The 27,612-nt window shown below is 33.0% G+C and overlaps 1 protein-coding gene across 1 annotated transcript in view; it reads left to right on the top strand.

The window, feature by feature from the left end:
- LOC145685205 (uncharacterized) overlaps positions 1-27,612 on the top strand; it is a 40,864-nt gene that overhangs the window by 203 nt on the left and 13,049 nt on the right. The gene's annotated exons all lie outside the window — the stretch shown is intronic.

Here is a 27,612-nt window from a genome sequence, read left to right as displayed (position 1 = left end):
GGAAAAATTGGATTTGGGACAAAGTGACGTTGGCCGTACATCTAAGCAGAATATTGTTCGCGAAGTTCTAGACCTACAAATTTTGCCAAGTGGCAAGTGTCTGATGAAAAATGTAGTAGTGCTTTTCGTTTACTATTTGATAAATCTATGATGATGCATATCCTAAAGTACGCCGTTTCTGAAGCATATAGGCAACTGCAGTAAGCAACATGGACTTTTAACTCTTTCAAAACTACAGTCTTATTTGGGTCTTATTATTTATTGAGGTGTTTCGGCATTGCCCACTAGGGTCTTATGGGAAAGATCAACAGGACCACAATTTATAGGAAAATAATTAGTAGGGGTGGGGTCTGTGAAATAGTAAAACGGTACTTGACACTTGATTAAAAGGCACAAAATCTGCAAGACTTCAAGGGAACAAATTTGCACTCGAGCCGGAACTGTGGGATGAGTTTATTAAGAACATCATAAAATGTTACAAACCACATGACAACGTGTACAACGTAGCAACTTTATCCTACTGAAGTCAGAGTTCGATTTCTGCAATATAAGCCAAATGAAACCGATAAATTCGGCATCAAGATCTGGTTACTAGCCGACGTACAATCAGCCTATCCTCAATGGCTTTCCATATATGAGCAATTATTTGTAACGTCATGCTGGGACACAGTTAAGTGAAATTCTAGTGTCTAGTTTGATAAATCCTTTTACTGGAAAAGGAATAAATGTGACAAATGTAATAACTTCTTCACAACAAGCATACTAGCTGAAAGACCTGTATCACTGTGATGTTTACCGCGATCAGAGTGGTAATGAATTAGCTGTCTATAAATGTAAAAGCAACAAAAGTGTCTTGTGTCTATGAGTTCCATGCGTGAGTGAATGTCAATTTCCAGGACACTATAAAAAAAACGAAACTATAATGAATTACAATCAAACTGAAGTTTAGTGTAGACATCGTGGATCAAATGGTGAAGAAACCAAAGTGAGTTGTGCGTATTGATTCCTAGAAGATGTACAGAGGAGTTACTGGAAAGAAAATCAGTAACAATATCTCTAACGTTTGGCCGAATATTTGATTGTCAATGTCACTGCGCTTCCACACGCAAGAGAACAAAATTGTCAAGAACGATTGTGTACAAAAGAAGAGGCTGACATATGCTACAAATGTCGAAAGTATGTTTGGGGAAAGTGTGTACTGCAGACATCCAAAAGCAAATTATATGCATCAAGTGTGGGTGTCTTTGTGCCGTCTTCTCCTAAAAACATATTTTCGAAAGATGATATAGCCAATATTATTTTACAATCAAATTTAAAACCTAAGAGTGACAGTAATCTTTAGTTTCTTTCATTATTTTAGAAATACTGATATTAAATTTATTATATTAATAAATATTTGTAATAATACATATTAATGCCCTTAATGTTTATAAATAAAAGCAAAAACTAAATAATATGCTTTCTAGGCTTACTTCTAAATGTGTCTCATTGAGAATATGAATAAAATAGTCATCGTGTGTCACCATTCTTTTCTATTTTAGTCAAAACAGAAAGCAGCCAATTTGACTGCTTCGTGCTTCTAGGGGGTTCAAAATGTCCGTGCTTCTAGGGGGTTCAAAATGTCCGTGCTTCTAGTGTTAGTATAGTAATCAAACGAATAAATTTCCTTATACGACAAATAACTGTCGTTTCTAAAGAGAGCACAAACATAGCAAGTAAACATAAACTGAAACCTCTGCGGAGCTAATACTCACAGAACAGTGTATTAATATTTTGATTTTCTCTTATGTTTAGATGCATGTAGAAGGTCAGTACAATGTTGTCTGTTAACGTGTAAAAATTGCGTGAAGGAAAGTAGAACAGAATACTAAACAGTTGAGCACATCTCACTTTTAATCAAACAACATATATCGAAATAAGTGGTGGCTTCTGGCTGTTAGCAAATAAAAATACTTTCTTATTTTTATAAAAGTGAGCTGTTGGAGGAACCAACTGCACATACTGATAGAAATAGAAGCTACTGCTAGAAATAGAACAGATTTAAATAATTCAGCAAAGTAAAATATGTTTGGTAGCAATTGAATTATGACTATGAACAATTATGACCGCAGCGAGATTCGTGGAAGGAGTCCATGAATTCGTTAGTAGTCCATAACTTCACTGTATGAGTAGCAACTATTTGCTTGCTTTTGCTGGTATATCAATGTATTTCGGGCACAACTTTGAAACATGAACATCGAAGTGAAATAATTAGAATGATGGGATTGACAGTTTGAACTGTATACTATTGCAAACCTAGTTGGGCGTTACAAGATTACGCAAACTCTGTTTTATAAACAACCGTTATTATACATTTCATTTTTATAAACTTACTCTTATGATAACAATACTGATTTCCTAATTAAATTCAATGTATAGGTAATTGTTTAGTTAAGTTGTATTTGAGTTTAGCGTCCTTTAGAGCAGCAAAGCTATATTGGACGGGACCTACTGATTAAGATGGAATCCGAACCATATGATCTCCAGCCGGAATTGAACCAGGATCTTCCACACCAAAGGTATAGATAATTGTGCCTTATTTAGAAGTTACTATCGACTTTCTGGTGGACAATCACCGTGCTCGTGGGTTTTCCTACGGTTCTCCGGTTTCCTCACACTTTCTTCATTCCACCATTTCATTCACATATCATCATCGCCGTCTCCTTTAGACTAACCGGCATAATCAGGAGACGTAAAACTAAAGATTTCATTTTATGTTTCTTGCTAATAAAGCATAAAATAACTAAACATTTGATGTAAATAAATGAGAAACCTAATATATTGCAGATTACTGAAATTGCGATTTAATTTAATGTTAAGCATTATACATCTATATGATTGTTCAAGTTGCTTTATAAAGACGCAGATCAGGAATTATACTAATTTTTTGAATGAAATAAAAATGAAATCTTTAAGTTAGACGTCCCATGCATATGTCGCTAGGTAAAGGAGACGGTGCTGATAAGGAATGAATGAAAATTGGCGAACGAAGAAAGAGGTAGGAAACAGGAGAACCCTGATAAAACCCAAGCACATACGGTGTTTCTCCATCACAAATCTCACTTTGTGCAAACTGGGATCGAATGAAGGATCCCATGCACCAGAGGTTAACGCTTTACCACTAAGCCACCGCGGCCCTATGAAAACTACAACTATATTTATTTCGCTCCCTCGCTCCCTCCTCTTTCTTTCTCTCTTATATATATATATATATATATATATATATATATATATATATATATATATATATGGAGAGAGAGAGAGAGAGAGAGAGAGAGAGAGAGAGAAAGAGACGAGGAACATGAATAATTTTCATTTGCACGTATGGTTTCAAGTTGATATTCAACTCAGAACTATGTTCTTAATGAGTTGAGTTGATTTGGACTTTAACGTCCTTTTCAGCAGCAAGACTATATGAGACGTGGACGTATTGATTAACGTAAAAACCGAACCAAGTGAACTCCCGCCGGGTGGTGATGATGATGTTTTTGATGCAGCTTTCATTTATGCCACACATAAACTTCGGAAGACAGTGCCCCTTATTTAGGAATGTTTTGATGTCAGCAATAATAGGATAAAGTGTAGACGTCTACAGCTATTTCAAAAAAAAACATTTTGTACCAGGTTGGCAACACTGTCAACCTAATTGGTTCAAATATTGATTAGTTTATTCTCTGTTAGTATAAAAGTATTTGCACAGGCGTAATTACACTTGATTGTATTATTCCTCTAATATTGAACATTTCCATTTACTTTGCTAATGTGAGCCAATGTAGGGAATCGACATATTCCATATTTCTGTGTTTTGGCAGTCAATTTGACTATAAACAAGCTACTGTTTTGAGCAAACAGTAAATACTCTTTATTATGCGACCCAGAGTAAGTAACGCTATAGGTGAATGGATAACGTTGTGATTTGCCAATTTCCTGCACCGGGTTTGTTTCCCATTCGCAAACTTAATTCTTTTTAAAATGTTTCATTTACAAGGCTGAGCTCCAGTTGGATGCTGCTAAACGAAGATAATCTCCAGTGGGGAAATTCAGTGATGATGTAATCCTGAAAATAATGGAAGAAAAATGAATGGAGAAAACGAATTTCAGAGTTAATTCTGATAATGGTTCTATATTTTATAGTATCCGTTAATTTCGTGCATTTTTAAATTGTTGTTAATTGACACTATATTCTTCCCTTTTCTCCTTGTGTCTTAATGTGTAAATTTTCACAAATAGTATACAAATCAGGAACGTTGAGTTATATTAACAACCTAAAGGGAAATACGCTTAGTATGGATAAGTTCTCCAACTCGTTTCAATGTTATCGAATTTTGCATATTAATATTTACAAACAAATTACTGCGTACAAATGTTTAGCATTTTCAAAAGTCATTTAACGATTAACGAAATCGGAGTTCTTCTTTCAAAATAGTATTACGTACCAATAGTGGTGCCGGAACCAGGGGGTTCAGGCCCTGTTAGACCCACAAAATTTTCATTGGAGGCTGGGCTCTTCCTTGAATGATCGATCCATATTTTAATTGATTTGAAGGTAGGACTATTCATAATAGTTTCAAACCTCAGCGCAAGGCTTTGTATCGTACTACCCATATTATTTGATATGCATATAAGTATAGTAACTTGAACTAAGTTAACTTGTTTATAATCCCTCATTTGAGTTAGTTATTAGATTATCTAATTCCCCTGACTGTTATCTACTCATCAGCGCCTTCTTATACAGCGCTCAAGAGATATTTTTGAATAGCTTTGCCTTGTGCAGTAACTTATCTCATATAACATTTTCCACTTTTAGCAAAAGCAACTCGAGTAGAATGTCGAGTTCCATGATCTGTGGTAGAAACATGTTTCATCATATATTATCGCAGGCGTAACATTGTAAGTAATATTCAGTTATACACTGTATGATTAGATATATCAATTTTGCATAGTGAGTGAATTGTCGTTGCTGTTTGTAACTAAAATATCGAGAACATAATGAGTGATTGACGCCATAGTTATTATACGTACGGGAATATCTGGCCCTCATAATAATAATAATAGTTATAAAACATGACTTGTTTTGAAAATCGATTATGGTGCTACATTTGCTGGTTGTTCTTATCGTCTTCCACTTGATATCATATACGAAGCCATCGTATAGGTTTTGAATAATTATAGGCATTATGAAATCTACTAGTATATAAGACTTTGTGTAACAGTGGGAATACTATTTTGAGCAGACAATAAATATAATAGGATACTTTAAGAACATATGCCAGATTGGGCATTCAGAGTTACTGAAAATTTCGAATTGTAGAGGAAATAATATGGGTTTACACGTTACCGGCATGCAGCGTACACGATTATAAGATGATAGTTTTCCCAAATTTGTCTTCCGGTAAATATATGGCCTCTTATATTTGCAAATTAAGTTCCAGTAGTTGCATTTGTTTTTATTTACACCATATTTTACTGGTAGTTGTTCTTTTATTATGTTATTTTAGACAACCAATAATTACTAAAGTTTGCAAAATGTATTACCTGACCAGGATAGCAGTGCGGTTTTGAAAGGATGACGCTGCTGTTGTGTTTACATCAGTTTCTTGGCAAGCGCGGTGGGACAGGGGAGCGGAGAGTTCCACTCTGTAGTGTATCCAACGGTTTTTAAAAGTTGCAGTTTGGAGGTTATGCATGGCCTAGTCTCTTTCCGCTTAATAAATAACGCCGTAAGTTATGTGGTTGTAGTTAACCATTCCTGCAGTAATGCAGATGTGTTGTGAATAGTGATATATGAATGGAAATTACCAATTTAAGAACAACATAGCACAGTTGACAATACAGTGAGCTTCTACCGTGTATTAAGCAGATTGTATAAAAATTGATTACGTTTTATTCGATAGCATTATAAAACAGGAGCAGCCTGTACAACGGAGCTAGCTTGTTCTCAAGTTAATATGGAGGGTGCTTTTTGTTGTAGTTGTTTTTTGCTTGTTACGTAAGGTGTTCTGGAAATAATTTCAATAACTTTTGAAACTGTTTGTCTTAACTTGAGCCAGGGGTGGAATCAGACTGAATGTTTGGGAGGCGGTCGTCCGAAGTCAAATCAAGGTAAGAGTGTATTGCAAAAAAAAAAAAAAAAAGTAAAAACAACTTTAGAAAAAGGAGAAGTAGCTATTGTCTGCAATCTCTAGAACAGAAATGGCCACCTGCGATTTCGAAGGTGGACATTTTTTTAGCAAGAACGCCAATGTAAGTAATTTCTTGCAATTTATTGCTTTATTTGACTTCTGCAACGTAAAACAAAAAAGTAAGGCCTACCTATTTTAGGTTTTATTTTACATTTATAATATAAAGGTGAAAGTTCTTAGGTTTTATTTTTAAAATAAAAAATACCCTATTCTGGGGAAGGGCAATCGTCCCGATCACCCCGCCCCCTGAAACTGCCCTTACTTGAGCATATGCGTGAAGTGGTTTATTACGAACAGGACAAAAAGAACTGTGATAGATTGATTATAAGTAATCCGGTTAGAAACACTACTGCTTGCATTTTAGTTTCAAAACGCTCGCCCGCACTCGTTCGCTGGTCAGGTAATAGTGTTAATTGTTGTTTATGTTGAAACCTTTCAGAACAATGAAACAACTTGGGTTATCCAGAATTTGTAAAGAGTAACAAATTTCCTAAAACTTTTCAGACAAGGGTTGTTTAGTATTAAGGACCGTCTTATAGTTAAATAATTACGGTAGTTGAAATAAAATTAAAGTTTATATTCAGTTCATAACGTACTTATGTTACGTAGGTCCTTAACACATTTTTAAAAAAGAAAGTACGTCTTTAATTGTCTTTGAAGAGTTTTATTATGTAATTTTGTTGGTTTATCCTACAGGAAAAGAAATCACGCCAGTTCATTTGCTGGAAAATTTAGCTATTCTGCTTAATGCACCAAGAATCACACGTTGTACACAAACAACAACCGTTATGATAGAATACTATTGGTACATACGATATACGTATGAGTAGTCAATATCTATGGAGAATATATTGGACAAAAGATATGAAATTCCACACAAAATATTGACGTGGAAAGAGAAAGGGTGACTTAATAAGAAAATATAGGAAATCTCGGAATTTGCGGAAAACTTCCTACTGTAACATGTGTATTATTCTTTACGTTAGTGATCTACACTTGCTTCTAATCCAACTCCTTCCAGCTTTAGCAGTACTGAGCATGCCTCTCACCAAGCTGTAATTTGATATTTTCCTTTGCATACATATTGCCATTTGGTATTTGTATCTTGCCTATTTCCTAGTTGCCGTATAAAGTTTTACTCCAAATGTTACTGGCTTTATTCAATGAATTGTACTGATTACAGCACATGATTAAATTTTCAATTCTTCGTTATATATTTCACTGAAAAAATAAACTATTAACGTATAGCCACTTGCTTCGTCCCTTCCAGGTATATAAGAAGTGGTGGGTTTATGATAGCCTTTGGCAATAGCCGAATGGTCTAGAGCATTCAGAATTCGATTGTAAGGCTCGAATCGATTGTAAGGCCCTTGTAGTTCGAGTCTCTCTGAAGAGCATGGTCGGAGTTTAACTGATTTTGACATTTTTGTATCCCTGGCATAGTTGGAAGATGCAAAAATTAGAAAGATAACCATAGAGGCAAGTGTCCCGTTTGGGGCGAATTTAAAAAAAATTAAACCACGTAACTCTTGCTCTTCGAGGTCTCTGGTTCGATTTTACGAACATAATTTTCTTTAGTCTTCTACTGTACGTACTACTCTTAAGAGAGGAGTACAAACACTTTTCAAATCGCAGTTTATTCTCTACAGTCACTGGTACATATGTGTAGGAATAGGGGCGGCGATTAGGTGGGACAACAGGGGCAATTGCCTGCTTCTCGGAAGTGATACATTCTTATATGTAGTTTAATTTGGAAATGAACATTTTTTTTAAGTATTACTGGATCATAGGAAAAAGGATGCCATATAATATTTGCCCTTGCGTGAGTACGTAATGATTATTTGTCCTGATGTGAAATGAAGGAAGTTACGAGTTTCCATTGCCACGGAAAATGGCTCAAACATTAACCTTTTGAAGCGCAACAATTCCAGCGTACTTTCATTTTTCTTACAAGGGATCAAAACGTAACTCAGCCGCTTTAAAATTAATTGAAAGAACATTTCGCAAAAAAGAAAATACCAGTTTTTTAAAGTTATTCCTTAATTCCACAAAAATCTAAAATTCGTAAACTGTCTTTTCTTCTTACTAACGGTAAGAAATATTGATTCATAACAGAAATTAATAAGAAACAACTTACTTCTACCTTACATCTTAACAACTTACTTACTTACTTCATTGTTTTGTCTACAACATTTATGATATTCTGCAGTTACAAATTCGGGGTGAAAGAAAAAAAAATTTCTAGCAGACACAATAATGTTACCCGTTTTCGTTCCCTTTTATTTCTTTGAACAGAAAACAATAAAAAGTAAATATTATTATCAGCACAGTTTAGACCTATTTTGGATTCTCGTATTGTGCACAATTAAACTCAGATTAGCAGGTATAGATTAATAATGAATTAGCCTTCAATAGCGCCTGATATTTTCACTTATACCAAAATCGCAAGTGAATGTGAGAGCGTGTTGCGGTATTGTACGCGTCTGTTCTTGATTTTTTAACAATGATTTCCATATTTGGTATTTGTCGCTAAGAAATGCAGAATATCGTGCAGAATATCAGGTAATGACTCCATTCTAATTTCTTTAAGAAAATTAGATCTGAAATTCTGGCCCAATGGAACTGATACTACGAGTGAAGATATTGAACTACCGATTAACGCTGTGAAGATATGTGTATTTGAACACACAACGAAATATGTTATTTCGAACTATGGGACATGTTATTTTATAATTCATTACACTGAAAAGCATAATCGTTCATTTAATGTTGAATCACTTTTCGTTTTTTGAAGTTCATTTGCTTTTCCCACTAGGAAGTTTTCTTGCTCTCCGTCATTTCTTACTTACACTTGTAATTTCTGAATCAACAAAAACGGCAGATTGCTTTACTGTCAGCATCCCTATCATCACCTCACCTTTGGTTAATCCATGAGCAAACACTTTTCATCAAGACTGAAGAAATAGTCAACGACCCAGGATATTTACCCGGAGGGAACATCTAACAAAAACCATTGCGAGACTTTTGGAAGAGTTAGTCCGGATCGCATGATAGGCGAGTGAACATGTAGGAGCACGAACCACGATTTCGTTTTTACAAGAAGTTTACTCTGCTCTAACTTACAGAGTACTTTGCCTTAGCAAATGTTGTAGTTATTTAGTTGCGATGGATAATCCGTTAACGAGTAATTTCGACTTTGAATAGATTGACTGTATTCGCAACGTTGGTTTTCTTGCGAGGGTTTCGTAACCACTTAACACACGACTACGTGGACGCACAGCTGAGCGGAGAGAAGGATGGACGGACATCAATCCACTGGAAGGATAATCGAGAAGGCAACACCAAGATTTACAAGTAATTGCAAGAAGATTGACCAGTCCAAAAAGCTACTCCCTTCACCCTTTTCACCAGTTTGACATCATGATCTATTTTATTTTTATTTATTTTATTTTTTATTTAGGTGCAACTCAGATCAGATCCTGTACTTTACGCTCTACCAAAATTCAATGTTTACAAAATCCTGGGCGCAACTTGTCAGTTCTAACATCCCCAATTACACTATCTATTAGCACATTATCTGAGCTTTCAGACTGACAAGGGGCGACTGCAGAATACTTCACACTGACCTTCCACTTCAAAGGGCATATTTTGTTTTCTGAAGATTTCATCGAGAAAGGATATGTAAGTGCGAGTGCTGTGTTTGAGAAGTAAATTGATCCTGCTCATGAACTACAAGCAAACAGCATACATGATTATGATTTTTTTCGTGGGAAAGATGATGCTACTACTTATTTTTTTTTAAATGGCCGATTTCAACCTTACATGAAGGACTAATCTGAAGCTAATGGAAAACGATTTGGATATGTATGGATTTAGCAATATAGAAGGCAGCAATTTCTTGGAAATGACTGTTTCTGGAAATAGTGCGCTTTGCTTCCCTTGTTGTTTGTTTGCACATACGGCCTGCTATGATGAAGAATTTGTGTCTAGAGTGTTTTGAAACAAAAAAGCTAATTGTTGCCAGAAAAATCAACATATTTCTGCAAATCTAATTGCGAATGTATAGTAGCAACAGTTGTTGAAGTCAACCAGTAGAGTAGTTGTATTGATTTGTGCTAAGCGAAAGGATGAAATCGAAATAACCGTCAATATTTGAAACATCTGTGCGAAACTTTACTGTAGCTTACAAAACATGACTTGCTATTAGGTATAGGGAATAATTGTTCTCATAATTTGAGTAATCTTATAGAATTGTTGAAATCACGACCCATTACGACCCATTGATAAGAGATTGATAAAACAATAGTTCGTTAATCGCAATACATATTCCAAATATGATCGGCTTGACATTCTGAACCAATTTTTAGAACTTTTTGGGAACCAAACTAAAACTTCTATTTCTGAAAACGTTAAAAATAGTCATTTTTTCTCAAGAATTATAGATGAGGCTCGCAATATTTCAAATGAAGAACAGTTGGCCCTAATAATAAGATACGTGGCGACTGAGCTCATGATAAAAGAAAAAAATATTGGGTTTTTCTTTAAATAAAAGCAAATCGATGCAGCTTACATTTACGAACTCTTGGTTCCAGTATTAATTGAACTTGGTATCTGTTCTTCATCCGTACGTACCATTTGCTTTTATGGTAATGTTAACGTGTCTGGCAAAAACAAGGGTGTAGCAGTAAAATTAAGGAACACAATTCAAATATTCTCTATGTTCATTGTAACATGCATTCCTTAAATATTGAACTTGTGGATGTGTCAAAGAGCGTCTTGTTTGTACGTAACGTTTTCAGTACGTTGATCAAATTATATAATTTTATTGAAACAAAACTGAAACAGCATGCACTTTCCGAAAAATAAAATTAACCAAGAACAGCCCATCTCAAGTAAATCTAACGTTAAAAGCCCTAATTAACATGAGATTCAGATGCAGGTAAGAAAGTCTTCGTGCTTTCAAACAACATTTAGTAGAAATCGTAGAAACACTTGAAACACAGATGAAAATGAAAAATATGTTGGTGGGGAAGCAAGTGGACTCGTAGGATTTATTTCCAAGTTCGACTTTTTTTTAAAAAAAAAAATATAATGCTAAAAGTGTTTGAAATGACAAATGTTTTGTATAAATACCTTCTGTCCGCATCTATTGCGCTCAGTATGTCATCTATCCTGTTGATGGAGTTTTAAACACTCTAGAAATCCTTAGGAAAAAGGGGATATTTTAAAACATTGCGACAAGGCCATTAAGTTTTTATGAAGAAATTAACTTCTAAGGACCTGAAATATCCCGAATGAGAAAGGTACCGGCCAAAATTGGCGAAGATTATATTAACGTGAATTTCGCCTCAGTTCAAAAATATTTTCCGCAGTCTGTTTATTATCCCATTCTTGGCGGAATTGCTGAACATATCAAAAATTATTTCCGCAAAAATAATTTAGAAGTATTACAATTAGTAGAGTTGCTACTGAGAATGTGTTGGCAAAATACGAATGAGAGTATAAGAGATAAGGAATTTGATTATGCATGTTAGCTTATAGGGAAATCTTTTGGATTAAAACATGGTGACCTATCTCCCAAAGTTAGTTTTTTTTTTGCAAATATGAATTTTGTGCCAGTGGATAATGACAAGTTTTTTTGTAATAAAATTTAAGGACAATATTCCCTTTCTACTATTTTTGCTTGCAAGTTTAAGTTTTTACGCCTGCCTTGTTTCTCTGCTTATATCCACCGCTTCTCCATAACGCTGTTTTACTGTAATGTGAAGAATTACACATTATTTAAGAAAAAAGTGTGCACACCATTGCTTTTCCTCCATTTCATTTTTTTTTTGGCAATTGAGAAACTTTTTGTTGTATTGGAGTAAACCATAGATCTTTTTGCTCGACGGAAGTCTCGGCATTTTGCTCTTTTCTAACAGAAAACATCATAATTACTTTCATAAAGAAAATATAATACTTAAGGTTTTTCGGAAATATATGTCAAGTTTTCCAAAATAGTTCGAGAATGTGACAATTCAATCGTGTAATATACGAGCCAAATTGTTTGTGTAGGTGTGTACGAATGTATACACATTTAAATTTAATGCATTCAACATATTTCTAGGTTTGAGGCTTATTTTGTATAACTGAAATGTTCAGTACACTTCTGTTTCCATATGTTCCAAGAAAGTTAAAACTGCACCTAATAGCAACGAACATATTTCAGAAAGCTGCAAAAGTAAGTATTTCTTTAAATGTCGTACCATCATCTTGTAGTAATTATTGAATCTCATTGAATCGCATTTATTGAATCAATTAATAGCGTGTGGAATTAAAGATGTAAGTTGTTCATTGATCCCCAATTTGAATATAACATTTGCAAAATAAGACCCATTATTCATTACTATGATCAATAGTATGCTTTATATTTATTCACATTGCAAATTTGTTTAAATAATATAAACACACAATTTTCCAGACAGAATTTTAACAAGTCCATGAGGAAATTAAAAAAAATCTCTTCTTACACCTTCTGTTGTTTAAGAGTACAAAGGGTTAGTACCTACTTGCGTTGCTCTTGTGTTTTTACTCAATAAACTATGAGAGATTATATACAGTACTTTCACTGAAAAATATAGCATCATGTTATACAACCTGTCACGAAACACAGTGTGAGAAACAAAAAGGAAAATTAAGATTGATATATAAATATTCACATAATTTCTCTCCCCCCCACTTTTAACGTCTAATCGCTACCACTGTGTCCGACAGGTGACTTTCCAGTTCATTGCATGGTGTTTCCCAAGAACCATCCTTACTTTGAAATTTAACAAATCAAAGCAATACATATAGAGACCAAGAGTTGCTTTTTCTCTCCGAGTATTATATTAAACAATTTATAAAAAATTAATGACTGCTTAAATACAAGCACTGATTATTTTTTTAAAATTTGACAAGAATTTAGTGTACCTGATAGACCAATTAAGTGCAGGATAGCATAGAGTCTTCAGAGCATCAAGAGTGCTGGTTCTTATAAATTCTGTAACCAACATACATACGTTCTTCTTTAACACCACAAGCATCCTTGAACTGAAAAAAAATTAAGAACTGTGTAAATATTATTTATGTAAAATATAATTGTGATTACTGTTATTTGTTTCTTTTGATGCACACACAAATGTATAAATATAAGAAGTATAAATATATAAATAATTTCAGCACTCTACAGGAGGAACTTATTCTGGTAGTGAAAATATAATCTTTGAATAACGCTTTTCTACAAAAAAAAAACGATTAAAATAAAAGGAAACACCTACCGTGAAAATAATGCATCCGATCGTTGATTCAACTGAAAACTGAGGAAAATAGATACGAGGTGAAAGAAAAGAAATAGAAGTATAGTCAGAGGCCTAACTTCTTCGGTGTAAGAGCCAATAGATAGATCTAAAAGCCAATAAATACATGGTTTTACTTAGTTTTCAATACGGAATTTGTTTCCCTATATTTCCGTTCGGAACAATTGGTGATGGATTATTTTCATTTCGATCGGTTTTATTTGTTAATTACGCATTTTATTCTCTACTTTTCTGTGTATAGTATGAAGTACATAATAGAGAAAAGCTACGTAATAAATTAATCATTCCTCTTGTAATATCGATGGATGTGGATTGAAAATTTTCTCTTTCTTCCTTCAATTTTATCAAGGTCCTTTTCTAACTGCACATCATATGAAAAATTATTACTTATTCAATGTAAGCGTACATGTCTACAAGGTTTAATAAAATTTCTATATAAGTAGGTAGAAATACAATGATACTTGTATTTTAACATCTGTATAATATTTTTAGTTGTATTTGTGGGCAAAATATACCTTTAAATCATGCACATGCTGCTCAAGAAAGGAAGAAGAAGAATATGGAAAAGAGAAATATAATTAATTTCTTTTCCGTTGTTATGCGATGATATTTTGTTAAGATAGTGATTTGACGATGTGATTTTAGTTATTATAGCAACGAAAAATAAATAATTCATAATAGAGGATCCATCTCTGTGAAAACTATATCTACAATTCTTAACGAGTGTAAATGTTTAAATTTGCTACATACTGCAAAAAATTGTAATGTCATAACACATTGTGTAAATGGATTTTGATAAATTAGTAGACTTAGTTATATAACAAATATTAACTGAGGACCTTTTTTACGTTACATATATAAATTGGTGGTTTGCCGCCTCAGGATTTTAGGAGATTTGTGTGGAGCTAAGTAAGCAATCTTCAAGAAAATTAACTTCAGGATTACAGATTTTAAGGCTATGTAGTGATTTTGATAAAAATATCAAAACGGAATATACTTTACTAAGGTAGAAAAACATTCAGAAATATCAAAATGAGTTTTCCTAGTATGGAAAATGCAACTGAATCAAATGGTAACGGAGATAAACTTCATTGGCCTAGCAGACCTAATCAAACAGCAAACGGAACAAATGAATCAGCAGATGGGACAATGAAAACAAGATCTTGGTGAGCAGATGAAACAACTCAACAGTAAAATCTTCAGTAACAGACAATCAGACACATCAACGAATTGAACAAATTCACCTTAAAATGCAACAGATTATACGTAGATTTACCGAAGTGCAAAATTCCGTTAAAGTAGTAGAAACTATAGTTAATGATGAAACCACCCAAATAAGTGAACATTGTAGATCCTAAATTTGCATCGACGGTGAAATATGACGTTATTGATTTAAATGTGTGGATGAAATTTTCTGAGTGTTCGCAAAAACATACTGCGGTATTTGTTGGATTAGATTATCCCGACTTCTCTCTTCATTCAAATGTTTTTGATTGTCTTGCTGATGCTGCATGTAACGAAGATTTTAGTATGCAGAATATGTGAAAAGTTATGGTCATCTTTATCTAATGAATGCAGTTTATTGCTTATATTCTCGGTATATTCAACATGACATTAATTCCCGAGACGATTTAATTGTAATAGAATCGCTTAATGATATGTACATAACTTGGTTCATGTAGCATGGAGAAAGGTTACTCCAGTATTCGTGAATTTCGGAAAGAAAACGTGTGTTCCCACCAATGCTTGTAGTGATTGGTCGATTGAGTTGGAGTTGTTGAAATTTTCAATCCACGAAAAGAACAAAATGATAATAGTGAACAATCGGATGGTGCTTTTACAGAACGTGATGCAGTGCATTGATTTCAATCATCTAGGTATGACATTGCAAACTTTTGAAAATCCATCAATGGTGCAATACAGTCCTAACCTGAACCAAACTGACCTTAATCGAAACCAAGTTCGAAGTATCCATGTGAGATTAAAGTGTGATTTCAATGTAAAATGTAATGTTAAATTCACGTATACCTGTAATGTAACCGAATCTAATCTTAATAGCAGCAGTAAGAGTAATCATACTTCACTTAAGAAGCATGTACTCATTAGATCTAAATTCCCTCGAATTGGATTTCGTAGAAATTCCATAGATGGCACAAATTGTCAAAATAAGAAACAAAAAAACTTCGAAGTAAGTAAAGTGCAAGATTGTATTCCGGTTTATGACTTTCAATGCAATTTGAAATAATTCGTTGGTCAAGTAACTTAAGCTAAAGTTACGGCGTTCGAGAAAATCGTATTCAATTTGATTTTTGTCATACTTCACTGTAAATACAATTATGATTTTGTTTGTTATTAGAAAATTATTTACATTCTATGACATCATTGATTCTTCTCACCAGCTGTGACGTATTACACGTCAAACCAGCTGAATTTTAATCCTTTCCCCGAACGTGGCACTTCCTCGTCAGATATTCGCTGAGCAACACCTATCAAACTTATCGCAGCCATGATTAGCTCGTTGCGACGCGTTTACACTGGGGCATTTCCTCACCTACGACACTAGACGATATCGATCAAAGCAAAGAAGGAACTTGAGCACCACTTTCCAATGCCTGTACCGAGAACACACAAGTGCCGCGACCTGCATGTCATGGATATATATGGTTGGTTGCTTGGACAAAAACACTTATGAGATTATAAAACTTACCCCCGACGGTAGTGGTGCCACGAACGTTCAAAATGGACTGTTGATAACTTGAAATGTGTAATACGATTCGATAACTCATCGTTCATTTTATATTAAACCATCAGCCGTATTTGCGTTATGTGGATGTCCAGAAGAGTTTGTGATCCGGTTTTTCTGAGCACAACATTGAAATCAGCTGTGTGATGCTGTACGTTGCAATATTCTACTTTCGTTGCATCCTATATAGATACTTGTCAGTCACGACATTGTTTGCTAGGAAGTCCGGCCTGCCCTTCATTATATGGTTGTTTTAGAGGACGGTGTATATCCCCATGGTAGAGATATTCTTTTCGGCAATTACAAGATATTCCAAGAAGATAATGTGCCTATTTATAAAGCTGAATCTGTTTCTACGGGTTGAGGAACATCGGGAAAAAGTTGAATTCCTCCCATGACCCACTTAATCCTCGGTCCTAAACATAAGAGAACATCTTCAGACCAGTTTGGAGATGCGAATCATGTTCTGATTTTGCATCCCCCTTCACTCAGAGAATTGAATGATGCATTCCATGCGTAACAATCGAATACATCAATTGCTACCATTCATTTCACAATCACTCAATTCCAGGTCGAATCAAATTTGTTCTGACGGTAAAAGATGTTAAAGCGTAATGCTAATCTGGTAAGATGCACTGGATTTCAAAAGTTTCTTTATAATTATATCTATATTTTAACGTCTAACCAAAAGCACATATAGGACTAGCGGAGATGGTAAAAAATAACATAAAAATATAGTACAAAAACAAGTTCATTTAACTTAAGTCAAGCAATACTGTATGATTTACCAGATAAATTGTCTAATGCCTGTACATGTTCAGGCAGCACTCTCTTCACTTTACTACGCTTAAGGGCGTATTCTTCGAACATTGCAACTCATAAACGTGTATCGAAAATTCTGTTTTAAAAATAGACATTGCTTTATTGCAGTTTGATTACACCGATGTCTTGAAGGTGATGATCCTTTCAACTTCATAAAAACTTTCTTTTAACTATCAAGCGCCGCACTTGCACATGAAGTAAAGAAAAGCAATTTATAGAAGAGATCAGACAAGAGATTACGTACTTACACTTGGAGAACTGTGTGATTAAGAAGTATGTCATGAATTCATAGTAATATCAACACAAGTAACGAAAATACAGAAGCAAACTATTATAACAATAATTCTGATCGTGGGACAAGCATTACGCTACGCCAACAGCAGGCGCGTTGAACGTATTGAGCGTTATAGTTTAAGACTGATTTTATAAATTAATCACATCAGAACAATGCGAATGTGCTTTTAAATCTCAGTTCTTTATTTCTGAAAACATTTACGTGCTTTTTGAGGAAAAAGAGTTCCGCTTTTACAAACGTGTAAATTAATACTAATTTATTTCATTCGAAAAGAACTTTAGAGAGGAAGCCAAGTTGAGGTAATATATACATATATCCAAGAAATCCTCGACTTAATTAACGACGATATTTTATTTTAAAAGCTAATATTTTGAATTTTGTCAAAGTTTGCCTTTCTACTTATGTATTCATTAATAGAGTATGGTTTCCAAATGTTTTGCTACTGAAATGTTTAATACAATATCAGGTGTTCCAGAAGGCTTAAACTTTAAAAAATTGCTATTCGTTATAACGATTAACGATTTAACTGAAGATATTAAAAGTTCACTTATGGTATAATTTGCAGATGATCTTGAATTACATATTAACAAAGCCAATAGACGATTACATAAACGTTTGAGCAAAAACAAACCAAACAATTATGTCCCACTCCCAGTACTGACGGAAAGTAAGATGCAACACAACTACAGTTTGCCTTAGTCTGTACTACAAGTTGGCTTGCAGAAACAACAACAACAACAACAACAACAACAATAATAATAATAATAATAATAATAATAATAATAATAATAATAATAATAATAATAATAAAATTGTCTTACGGTTTGTTTAAAAAATGCTAACCACAAATGACAATTCTCTCTCTCATACACACACTCACATATAGCATGGTTACACTATTTAATATATCCACACACACACACACACACACATATATATATATATATATATATATATATATATATATATATATATATATATATATATATATATATAAAGTGTGAGACTTTAAAAATCCAGCTAAAAGCACTTAGTAATTTAAAACCTGTAAAATATTTTGAAATATATATGGATTCTTACGAACCAATATTTTGAAACGTTCAATTAATCATAATGTTATAAGAATCTTCCCAGACTAACATTAATATTTCAGCACTATTAGGCAATTTTCCATCTTATAGTTCAATAACTTAAAAGTGATAGAGCGTTCATTAAAACATATCTTTTATAGTTTATAATTACTTTTATTAATTAAGAAAATTACCTTAAATTTCTCAGATTACTTTGTGCTGTTGGCGGTGTGTTGTTAATATTATCCGAATTTGCTGAAATCACATGAATATTAACAGTGACACATGTTCGGTGTTCTTTATTGTATGAATTTGATGTAGGTTCAGTTGTTCTTGTGAATGAATAGTTTCTAACTTTATTTTGTTTTCTTGTCTTAAGTTTTAAAACCGCAAGACGAACTGTTTGACCAAATAACCAAAACACAAATTCCACAACTGAGATTAAGCTGCAACCGAAGAAGAGACTTCCAACACCTCCAAAAGACACTGAAGAAACAAGAAGATAATATCATTAGATTTTCGGTTTATTTAATTTACAACATTTCCATAAAATAAATCAAATAAGTGAATTATTTACTTTCTAAATTGAAATTATTTTGCGATTGAAATTACTTCTTATGATCATAAAACGCAGTAAAGCAACTAACATAAAATTTCTGCATTATTAATATAATAGTTCGGTCGAAGTTTGTATATCCATTTTACTATGCTTAGTTAATTAATTAGAATGATTATTCAGACGCCAGTAACGAGACTATTTTGTTCCCATCACGAAAACACCAATGTCCGAACCTCACATATGACCCTCAAAATGAAACAGCTATAAGATTATGGTTTCTTAAAAGGAAAAGGCCCAGTCAATATACCGAAGTTTAATCCTACAAATGAAATGGATTGTTAACATCAATACTTCCAGTAATTATAAGAAGCAATCATTGATATAGAGATTTGATTACATATTTCATGGACAAAAAATAACTAAGATACTTCAAAGACAGAAGTCAATATTCCTGTAAGTACACGGTACAGAGATAAAGTTAGTAGGACAATCACGATTACAGATTAGCAAATCTTTAAAATTGTGTTAAATGACGGTCGCGATCATCATTTTGGATGTTGCCATACAGGCGATGGTATGCATTTATATGAAAATACCATAAATAAAAATAGCTTAACCCTGCAATAGGCGCGCGGGCTACTGTTGTAGCCCAGTGTTTTTGTTTTCCTTGCCGCAAATTCGTATGAGATGTTAGCACAAAGGGTGGATCTGTACCGTTCTATCAACTATCATTCTGCGCGTTTAGTGTGTGATCGAACGTAAAATCGAAAGGACCTCATTTTTATTCTGCTTGAAAGTTCCATGGGCTACATCTGTAGCCCGGGCGACTATTCTTGTTATGACTGTTCCAAAACGTCGAAAGTTCTCTCATCATAGTTTGAGTGCTGATCAGATGGTAAGTGAGTTTACAGAATGACAGTTCTGATCAGGAATGTTTTGTAGATTGCGATAGTGATAGTGAAGAACATTTTGAGACCGAAGAAGTGCATTTTTCGGACAGAAATAGTTACTGAAAATTCAGAAGATGTGACAGAAAATTGCGGCAGGGATCACTAACACCTGTTGATGATAGTGATAGTGAATACAGTTGTAAAGTAAATTATCATGTATGAAAAGATAGTTTCAAATGGGAAAAGACTCTCCTACTAGTAATAATCGCACTCGTGCTCATAATGTGCTTCGTTTTCCAGGAACTGAAGGTGTGGCTTGGTCTGCGTTGTCGCAATTTGAATGTCTAAAACTGCCTTTTGATGCAATCATTTTGAGAGTTATAGTTGATTGTACCAATATTTACATTGACAGTATTAGAAAGAAATTTGTAGATAACCCTGATCCAAAATTTACAGACTATACTGAAATACGTGCCTTTATTGGCATTTTGATGCTTTTGATGAGTGGTCAATGCTTGAAGGAAAGTGTGCATTGGCCACTCATCACTTGTCTGCAGAACATGCTTAGAGGGATATGAATAAGAAAACAGAAAAAGAAAAATATATTAGTGTATATAGCACAGCTGTATAATTATGCAAAATTGTAATCAAACTTTCATAGCGAGAAATCATAAAGAAATATTATCTTTGAAACAGTATATGTATTGTGGATAATACGTTTATTTGTAAGCTTTTTTGTATTTCGTTTATAAAATTATACACATTTTAAAATAATTCTGACATATATGTTTATGGTAAAAGGAAAGTTTTAAAATGCGCGAAATTGGTACATTTCTTGCTAAATACAAATAACTTTCTCAGTCTTATTTGTGTATTACTTTTGGAAAATGAATGGTGTTGGTCTTCTTGGCATAAACATAGCTTTCAAAATAAAGATATTTCTTAAATTGTGTATAAAAAACCTTAAAACAGTTTATAAATACTATTCTCTACAAGAAAGATAGAAACACTAACAAAGTTAGCCATAATAATACAAAAACAAATGGGCTACAGTGGTTGCCCGCGACTATCCATGTCACAAAGTCCGCGCGCGTATTGCAGGGTTAAGTTGATTCGAAACCACAATTAGCTCAACCAGCACAAATGTGTTAAAACAAGGAATAAGCAATTATGTTATGGAGAAAGGTTTTGGATAGAAGTTTCACCAGCAACTGCTTCTAAAAGCCAGAAACTATTCCACTAGCTGAGGATGTAGTTTCCAAACTACGTGATGACACTGCTAGCAGTTCAACTATAGGGGATCATTATTTCAGTGGAGATTGTAAGGAGATAATAGCCGAGTGTGCTTGCTCTTAAAATGCGTGGATATATCAGTGCTAAGAATATTTCAAATCAGAAGACCTGTTTGTTATATCACATTAGGTATCAAAAAGATCAGTTTTATATATATTAATGCAACGCTTGTTTCTAATTTTCAAATGGGAAGTTCCAATAATATATATATATTGTCACGGTACGCCGAAATTCTGGAAGATTTTAAGATCTAAAATTTATTCAATCTCATTAATTGGTTTCAGAAGGAAATAGTCAAAAGTTTGTTTATTATTTAACTTGTTGTAATTAGGTTGCAGACATATTATAACATCATATTACGCATTGCTGATGCTTGTTGTTTTCTTCAAGGAATAGACACGAGTCTGCAGTGTCATAAGAATAACAAAAACAAATACGAAACAAATAAATGTAAAACGTTGTAGAAATTATGTCAACATGTACACATTATCAAAATTAGGTAAAAGTGTGAATTTCGCAGACATAAGCTGTCTGGAGAATTTGGTCAATGAAAGAAAATGCAGAAATTGTGATTCAGCACAATTTCGGCTCAGAGATGTAAGAACTTCAGAATTTGTAATCAAGGAGCAACAAATTCGTCATCATGAACACGAAGATAAAAAGCTAATGTTTGACTGAATTTGGATAAGTCACCGAAGAGACATTCGTATAACAGTCTGGAGGATCAGCCGCTAAGGGTCTGTCTTTGGAAGGATTATTCTCAATAGAGTCACTATTGGGAATCAGCTGTTAACTACGTTCCAGTGGACATCCATCCACTGTGAGGAAGTTAGAAGACGAACTTCGTAGCCAGAAGTTCGAATCCAGTTCATCGAGGTATGTTATAATACATCTCTGATATTCTAACGTTGACCAATTCACCAACAGTTATTAGAAATGTGATTCAACAGTTTTTACTTAAATTTTACATAACAACATCTCACTCTCTACTACGTACAATATAGTACAATAAAATGTTTATTTAAAATTCAAACGCTCGAATGCTAATCTATTCCCATCTCCTCAACATAGTGATTATCACTATTGGTTGTCATGGTGCAGATGCTTAGGAGTTCGATTCCCGGTAATTACCTGTCGCAAGCCAAGAGTAATTTGTAAGAGTAATAACATGCGTTAGGTTTGATTATTTTCAAAAGTCAAGGCTGAAATTGTTTTATACATGCGATAAGTTAACGAGTAATAGTAATAATTAGATTAAACCCACACCACCCACCCATACTGATAGTTTGTAAGAATTACAATATATTACAACCATGTTGCCATTACTGAATAACCATAAAGAACATTATCCAGTCATGCAGTATAACGGCGAACCGGAAACAATGTTTTCAGATAGTCGGTACTATAGATTAGATATGGGAGTACTACGAAGTTTTAATGAATACGGTCCGACGTATTCTTCAGAAAAAGAAGAAGTAATTAGAGAGAAAAGACAAGTATGGAAAAAACAGAAATGGTACATGGTCACGTTTCAACGAAAAGATTACGACGTAAATAAACTGGTGGAATTAGGATACCGTAGGCATTTTATGTCAGTAGTATCAGGAGTGGTGGAGGTGTCGTTAAGTCTAAAGAACGCCACGTTCTTTGCTTTAAAATTAGATGGTTTATCATATAAGATATGCGCAATTTTTAGGGAATGTGTGGACCAAACAAGGGTCAACACTTGGTTAGAACGATTTAGGAACACGTTCGAATGTTCTGAAGCAATTCAGATTGCGGACATAGTCGGGACTTTGGGATCGTTTGAGAAAAAGTCAAAGGTAATTATATCAAGAGAGAACATACTATTAGACATAGCAGCGTTCGCAAATTTCTTCCTAGAGAGAAATAAGAGGCGATACGGTAAATGTTAGATTTAGAACAAAGGTAGAGGTTAGAGGTATTACTAGACTAATTAGAATGTATATAGCATTATTATTAGTTATATTTGTAAGTTTTATATCATGGGATTAGGTAATATATATATAAATAGTTAAGTAAGATTATAGTCAGAGTAATTATAAGGAGTTTTAAGAATAGGTTAGTCACTAAGAATTATTATAATAGATGTTTACGTTACAGGGTTACGGATTTGTATAGTTTTAGTAAGATTTAAATAGATTATTAGTAATTAAAAATGAATTTAAAAAGGAAGTAAATACTAGAATTTAATTTAATAAATAAAGATGTCTTTATGACATAATAAACGAATACATTATTAAAGTAATAAGAATTTAAAGTGTTAAGTATGATTAAATAACGAGATAATAAAGGAAAATTTTTATGACTAAGAAGCTATCGGAAAAAAAAGAAGAAGAGCATATTAGTAAATAAGAAGAGATAAAGGCAAGATAGAATGAAAAAAATGATTGATGAAGTTTAAATGTGTAGTGATTAAGTTTTTAAAATATAGTAAATATATTCACCATAATTAGGAAATTCTTGATAGGAAAATCTAGGTAGGTTAGAAATCACATTTTCGTGACGTTGAACTGGGAGTGCACCAAACCTCTCACGAAAATATTTATTTAAAATGAACACATAAGTCTTCGGCGACATTAAGGCGGTACAGAGAGGAATTAGATACCCACTTGTCGTTTCGCAAAGCAGTGAAATTTTTTTTTGTGTGAATCTTATCTATTTAGCTGAGTATCTAGAAAGATCAAAATTTTGAATTTTTTTTAATTATTGGATTAAAGGCATAGTAATAATTTAAATGTTAAGGAAATAAATGTTTAAGGAGAAATAGGATTAGAGAAATAAGGCTTGCTATCTAGCGATTAAGTTAGAGTAGTTAAGTTCTAGGATAAGGAAAGGAGAAAAATAGACTAATCACAAGCATTTAATTAAGGAATGAAAATGAGAAAGAGGAGAGATGGAAAGATCTGAAAAGAAGAAAAAGAGAAGGAAAATAGCTGAAGATAATAGAGAAATAGATAGCTAATTTAATAGAAAAATATATTAATAGATATTTCATTACGGATTTGACCGTCAAGATTTTAATTAATCTTGAAATATTTTTATTAGAACAGGAAGTGACAATTATTAATTATTAATTATTATTATTATATTATTAAACTTATGATTATATTTTATTAATGTTAATAAGGAAAAAGAAGCTAGCTAAATAAATAAGTAAATGAGTAAGCAAAGAATATATATACTAGTTGAAATATAGAGAGCTCTAGCTATAGCTATAAGAAATAAAGTAAGCTTACTATAAGAGATATTTTTAGAGGAAATAGGACTTTGCTATATGCAGTCAGCTAAGAAACCCTTAATAGATACAGAACATTAAGAGACGAGTTAAAGAATCATGTTTATTAAACTGATCGGAGATATCGTTTCAAAGCTTAGGCCATTTGGCAAAATGAATTAATTAAGTATTATTTAGCATTATTAACATTACATTATTATTAAGATTATTATTATATTATATTATTAATTATTCTTATATTATTGATTAAATCTGAAAGTGACGAAAACTTGGATAGTTTTTATGTTGCAAGGCCAGCGACTAAAGACGTTTAAGTTAATAACTAAGAATGGACGATTATGGAGTACAATATATGTACTATTGATTATCGATACAACATCTAGATATATCAATTTTTATTTAATTTATTCCCGATTTTGACAAATTTAAATAGATAACTACATAATAAAATATTTTTGAGTATGGAGAAGAATGGAGATTTAAGTTAAATAATTTTCTTTAATAAATAAATAAATAGTAGCAACGAAAGTTAAATAAATAAATAAAGTAACTGTATGCAAAATGGTATTTATAGATGTCTTGCGAGGAAGGCCGCAAGTAATCATCCAAAGCCTATTCCCAGATTCATGGAAATATGAATCTGCATCAGTAAAAAATCCCGAATCTGTAAATATGTTTTGTGTACAGTGAATTGCAATAAAATAAGTGATTTAATAATAAGAATAATTAAGAAAATAGGTTACGGGAAACATAATTAATAATAGGAATAAAAATATTTTTAAATAAGACATGTATAGTATTATAAATAGTGTTTAAATTTAATGAATAATATCAACTAATAGAAATAATAAAAGTAGGGTACTTACCATTAAAAAGTAGAGATGATGTATATAAGAGTAAAGGATGTGAAACAAAAAAAATATAACACTGTCACACACGTAAAAGTAATCACACATCACGTAATTGAAAGATGCACACTTACTTTAAAAAAAGTAATATATTCAGAATCACATTTAGTTCACATTTGGACTGTGAATTGGTTAATTCAGATATCGAGGTGGTATTATTTCATGCAGTAAAACTGTAAGAGTGAATAGACAAAGAGTGGACGGGGATCGTTATGTGTTGGAAGGACGTTTTACACGTTGAGCGGATACATAATCTGGTCAAGGTTAAACGGAAGTCAGAGAAGGAGAAGAAGAAAGATGAAGTTTTGCTAAGATCATCACTTTAACATAAAAGCGTTGACGCAGAGTTGACTTTGAGTTGCCAACTATGTTGATTAATTTGGGTCAAGTTTGCTGAAACAACAATGCTTTTTGTGTTAGTGTATTAGTGTTTTGGTGAATTTAAGATAAAAAATCATAGTGAAAGTGCATAAAAATATGCTATAGTGTGTGTGTATATATAAATTAAATACCAATATATCAGTTTCAATTTCCCTAAGAAAGGACTTAGGTTGGAAACATTCGTTAGTGTGTTGACGACAGACAAGTTTCAAGTAGTGCTTACTTTCTACAACAGATGGCAGATAAATGCAGTATACTGTTATCAAACAGATTTGGATTCATAAGTAGAAAAGAATTGAATGAACTTTTGAAAAAAAAGAAAATCCGTGAGAATGAATTAATCATTAATTTTTGTTTGTTTTTCTCAACAGTATAATTTTGGCTTTCAATTTCAAAAGAATTAGTTTGTAATTTGCACATGAATTAATAATTTTGAAATTTTATATACAGTGAGTTCTCCGAAAGCCGATCTTTTTCAAAGATCTAGTCGTCATCGGAGATGCCTCAGTTTAAAGTGGGGGCGTGTCACGGTACGCCGAAATTCTGGAAGATTTTAAGATCTAAAATTTATTCAATCTCATTAATTGGTTTCAGAAGGAAATAGTCAAATGTTTCTTTATTATTTAACTTGTTGTAATTAGGTTGCAGACATATTATAACATCATATTACGCATTGCTGATGCTTGTTGTTTTCTTCAAGGAATAGACACGAGTCTACAGTGTCATAAGAATAACAAAAACAAATACGAAACAAATAAATGTAAAACGTTGTAGAAATTATGTCAACATGTACACATTATCAAAATTAGGTAAAAGTGTGAATTTCGCAGACATAAGCTGTCTGGAGAATTTGGTCAATGAAAGAAAATGCAGAAATTGTGATTCAGCACAATTTCGGCTCAGAGATGTAAGAACTTCAGAATTTGTAATCAAGGAGCAACAAATTCGTCATCATGAACACGAAGATAAAAAGCTAATGTTTGACTGAATTTGGATCAGTCACCGAAGAGACATTCGTATATCAGTCTGGAGGATCAGCCGCTAAGGGTCTGTCTTTGGAAGGATTATTCTCAATAGAGCCACTATTGGGAATCAGCTGTTAACTACGTTCCAGTGGACATCCATCCACTGTGAGGAAGTTAGAAGACGAACTTCGTAGCCAGAAGTTCGAATCCAGTTCATCGAGGTATGTTATAATACATCTCTGATATTCTAACGTTGACCAATTCACCAACAGTTCTATGAAATGTGATTTAATAGTTTTACCTAATATCTTACATCACAACATCCTATTAAACTCTACTTTAAAAGATCACTTAATAAATGGTTATTCTAAAGTTAAACAGTCTCAGTTATAAGTAATTGAATCACCTTTCGCATGTTGTTCTCTAAAAATCCTACGCTGTAGGTTGGTGGAGATAGAAGGAGTTTTAAGGTATTCCTACCTGCTTCAGATAGTAGGTAGAAGCAACTGATACTGTGTCATTTATATTGTACATCCCTGCATATTAGCCTCATCTTACAGTAAAAGTTGTAATATATATATATATATATATATATATATATATATATATATATATATATATATATGCTTTATAAATGTAGAAATGCGTTTTCAACGTTGGCATAGCAACTTACCACTTAGATGAAAAAGAAAAAAGTCAATTTCTTACTATGGTTGGAAACATTAGCTACATTGTGTAGGTTCAAATCTTGCACTTAGCATGGAGACAGAACACAGCCTTGAACAATAGGGACTGTCATATATGGATGTAAGAGAAATTTGTTAGTAATAGTGTTACACAATGGATATATATATGTCTAAGTAATGGTT

The sequence above is a fragment of the Thermobia domestica genome, chromosome 5 (assembly GCF_964235325.1).
Source record: "Thermobia domestica chromosome 5, izTheDome1.hap1.1, whole genome shotgun sequence".
Classification (NCBI taxonomy): Eukaryota; Metazoa; Arthropoda; class Insecta; order Zygentoma; family Lepismatidae; genus Thermobia; species Thermobia domestica.
The sequence above is the reverse complement of the archived record's forward strand: the minus strand, read 5'-3'. Positions and strand labels throughout refer to the sequence as shown.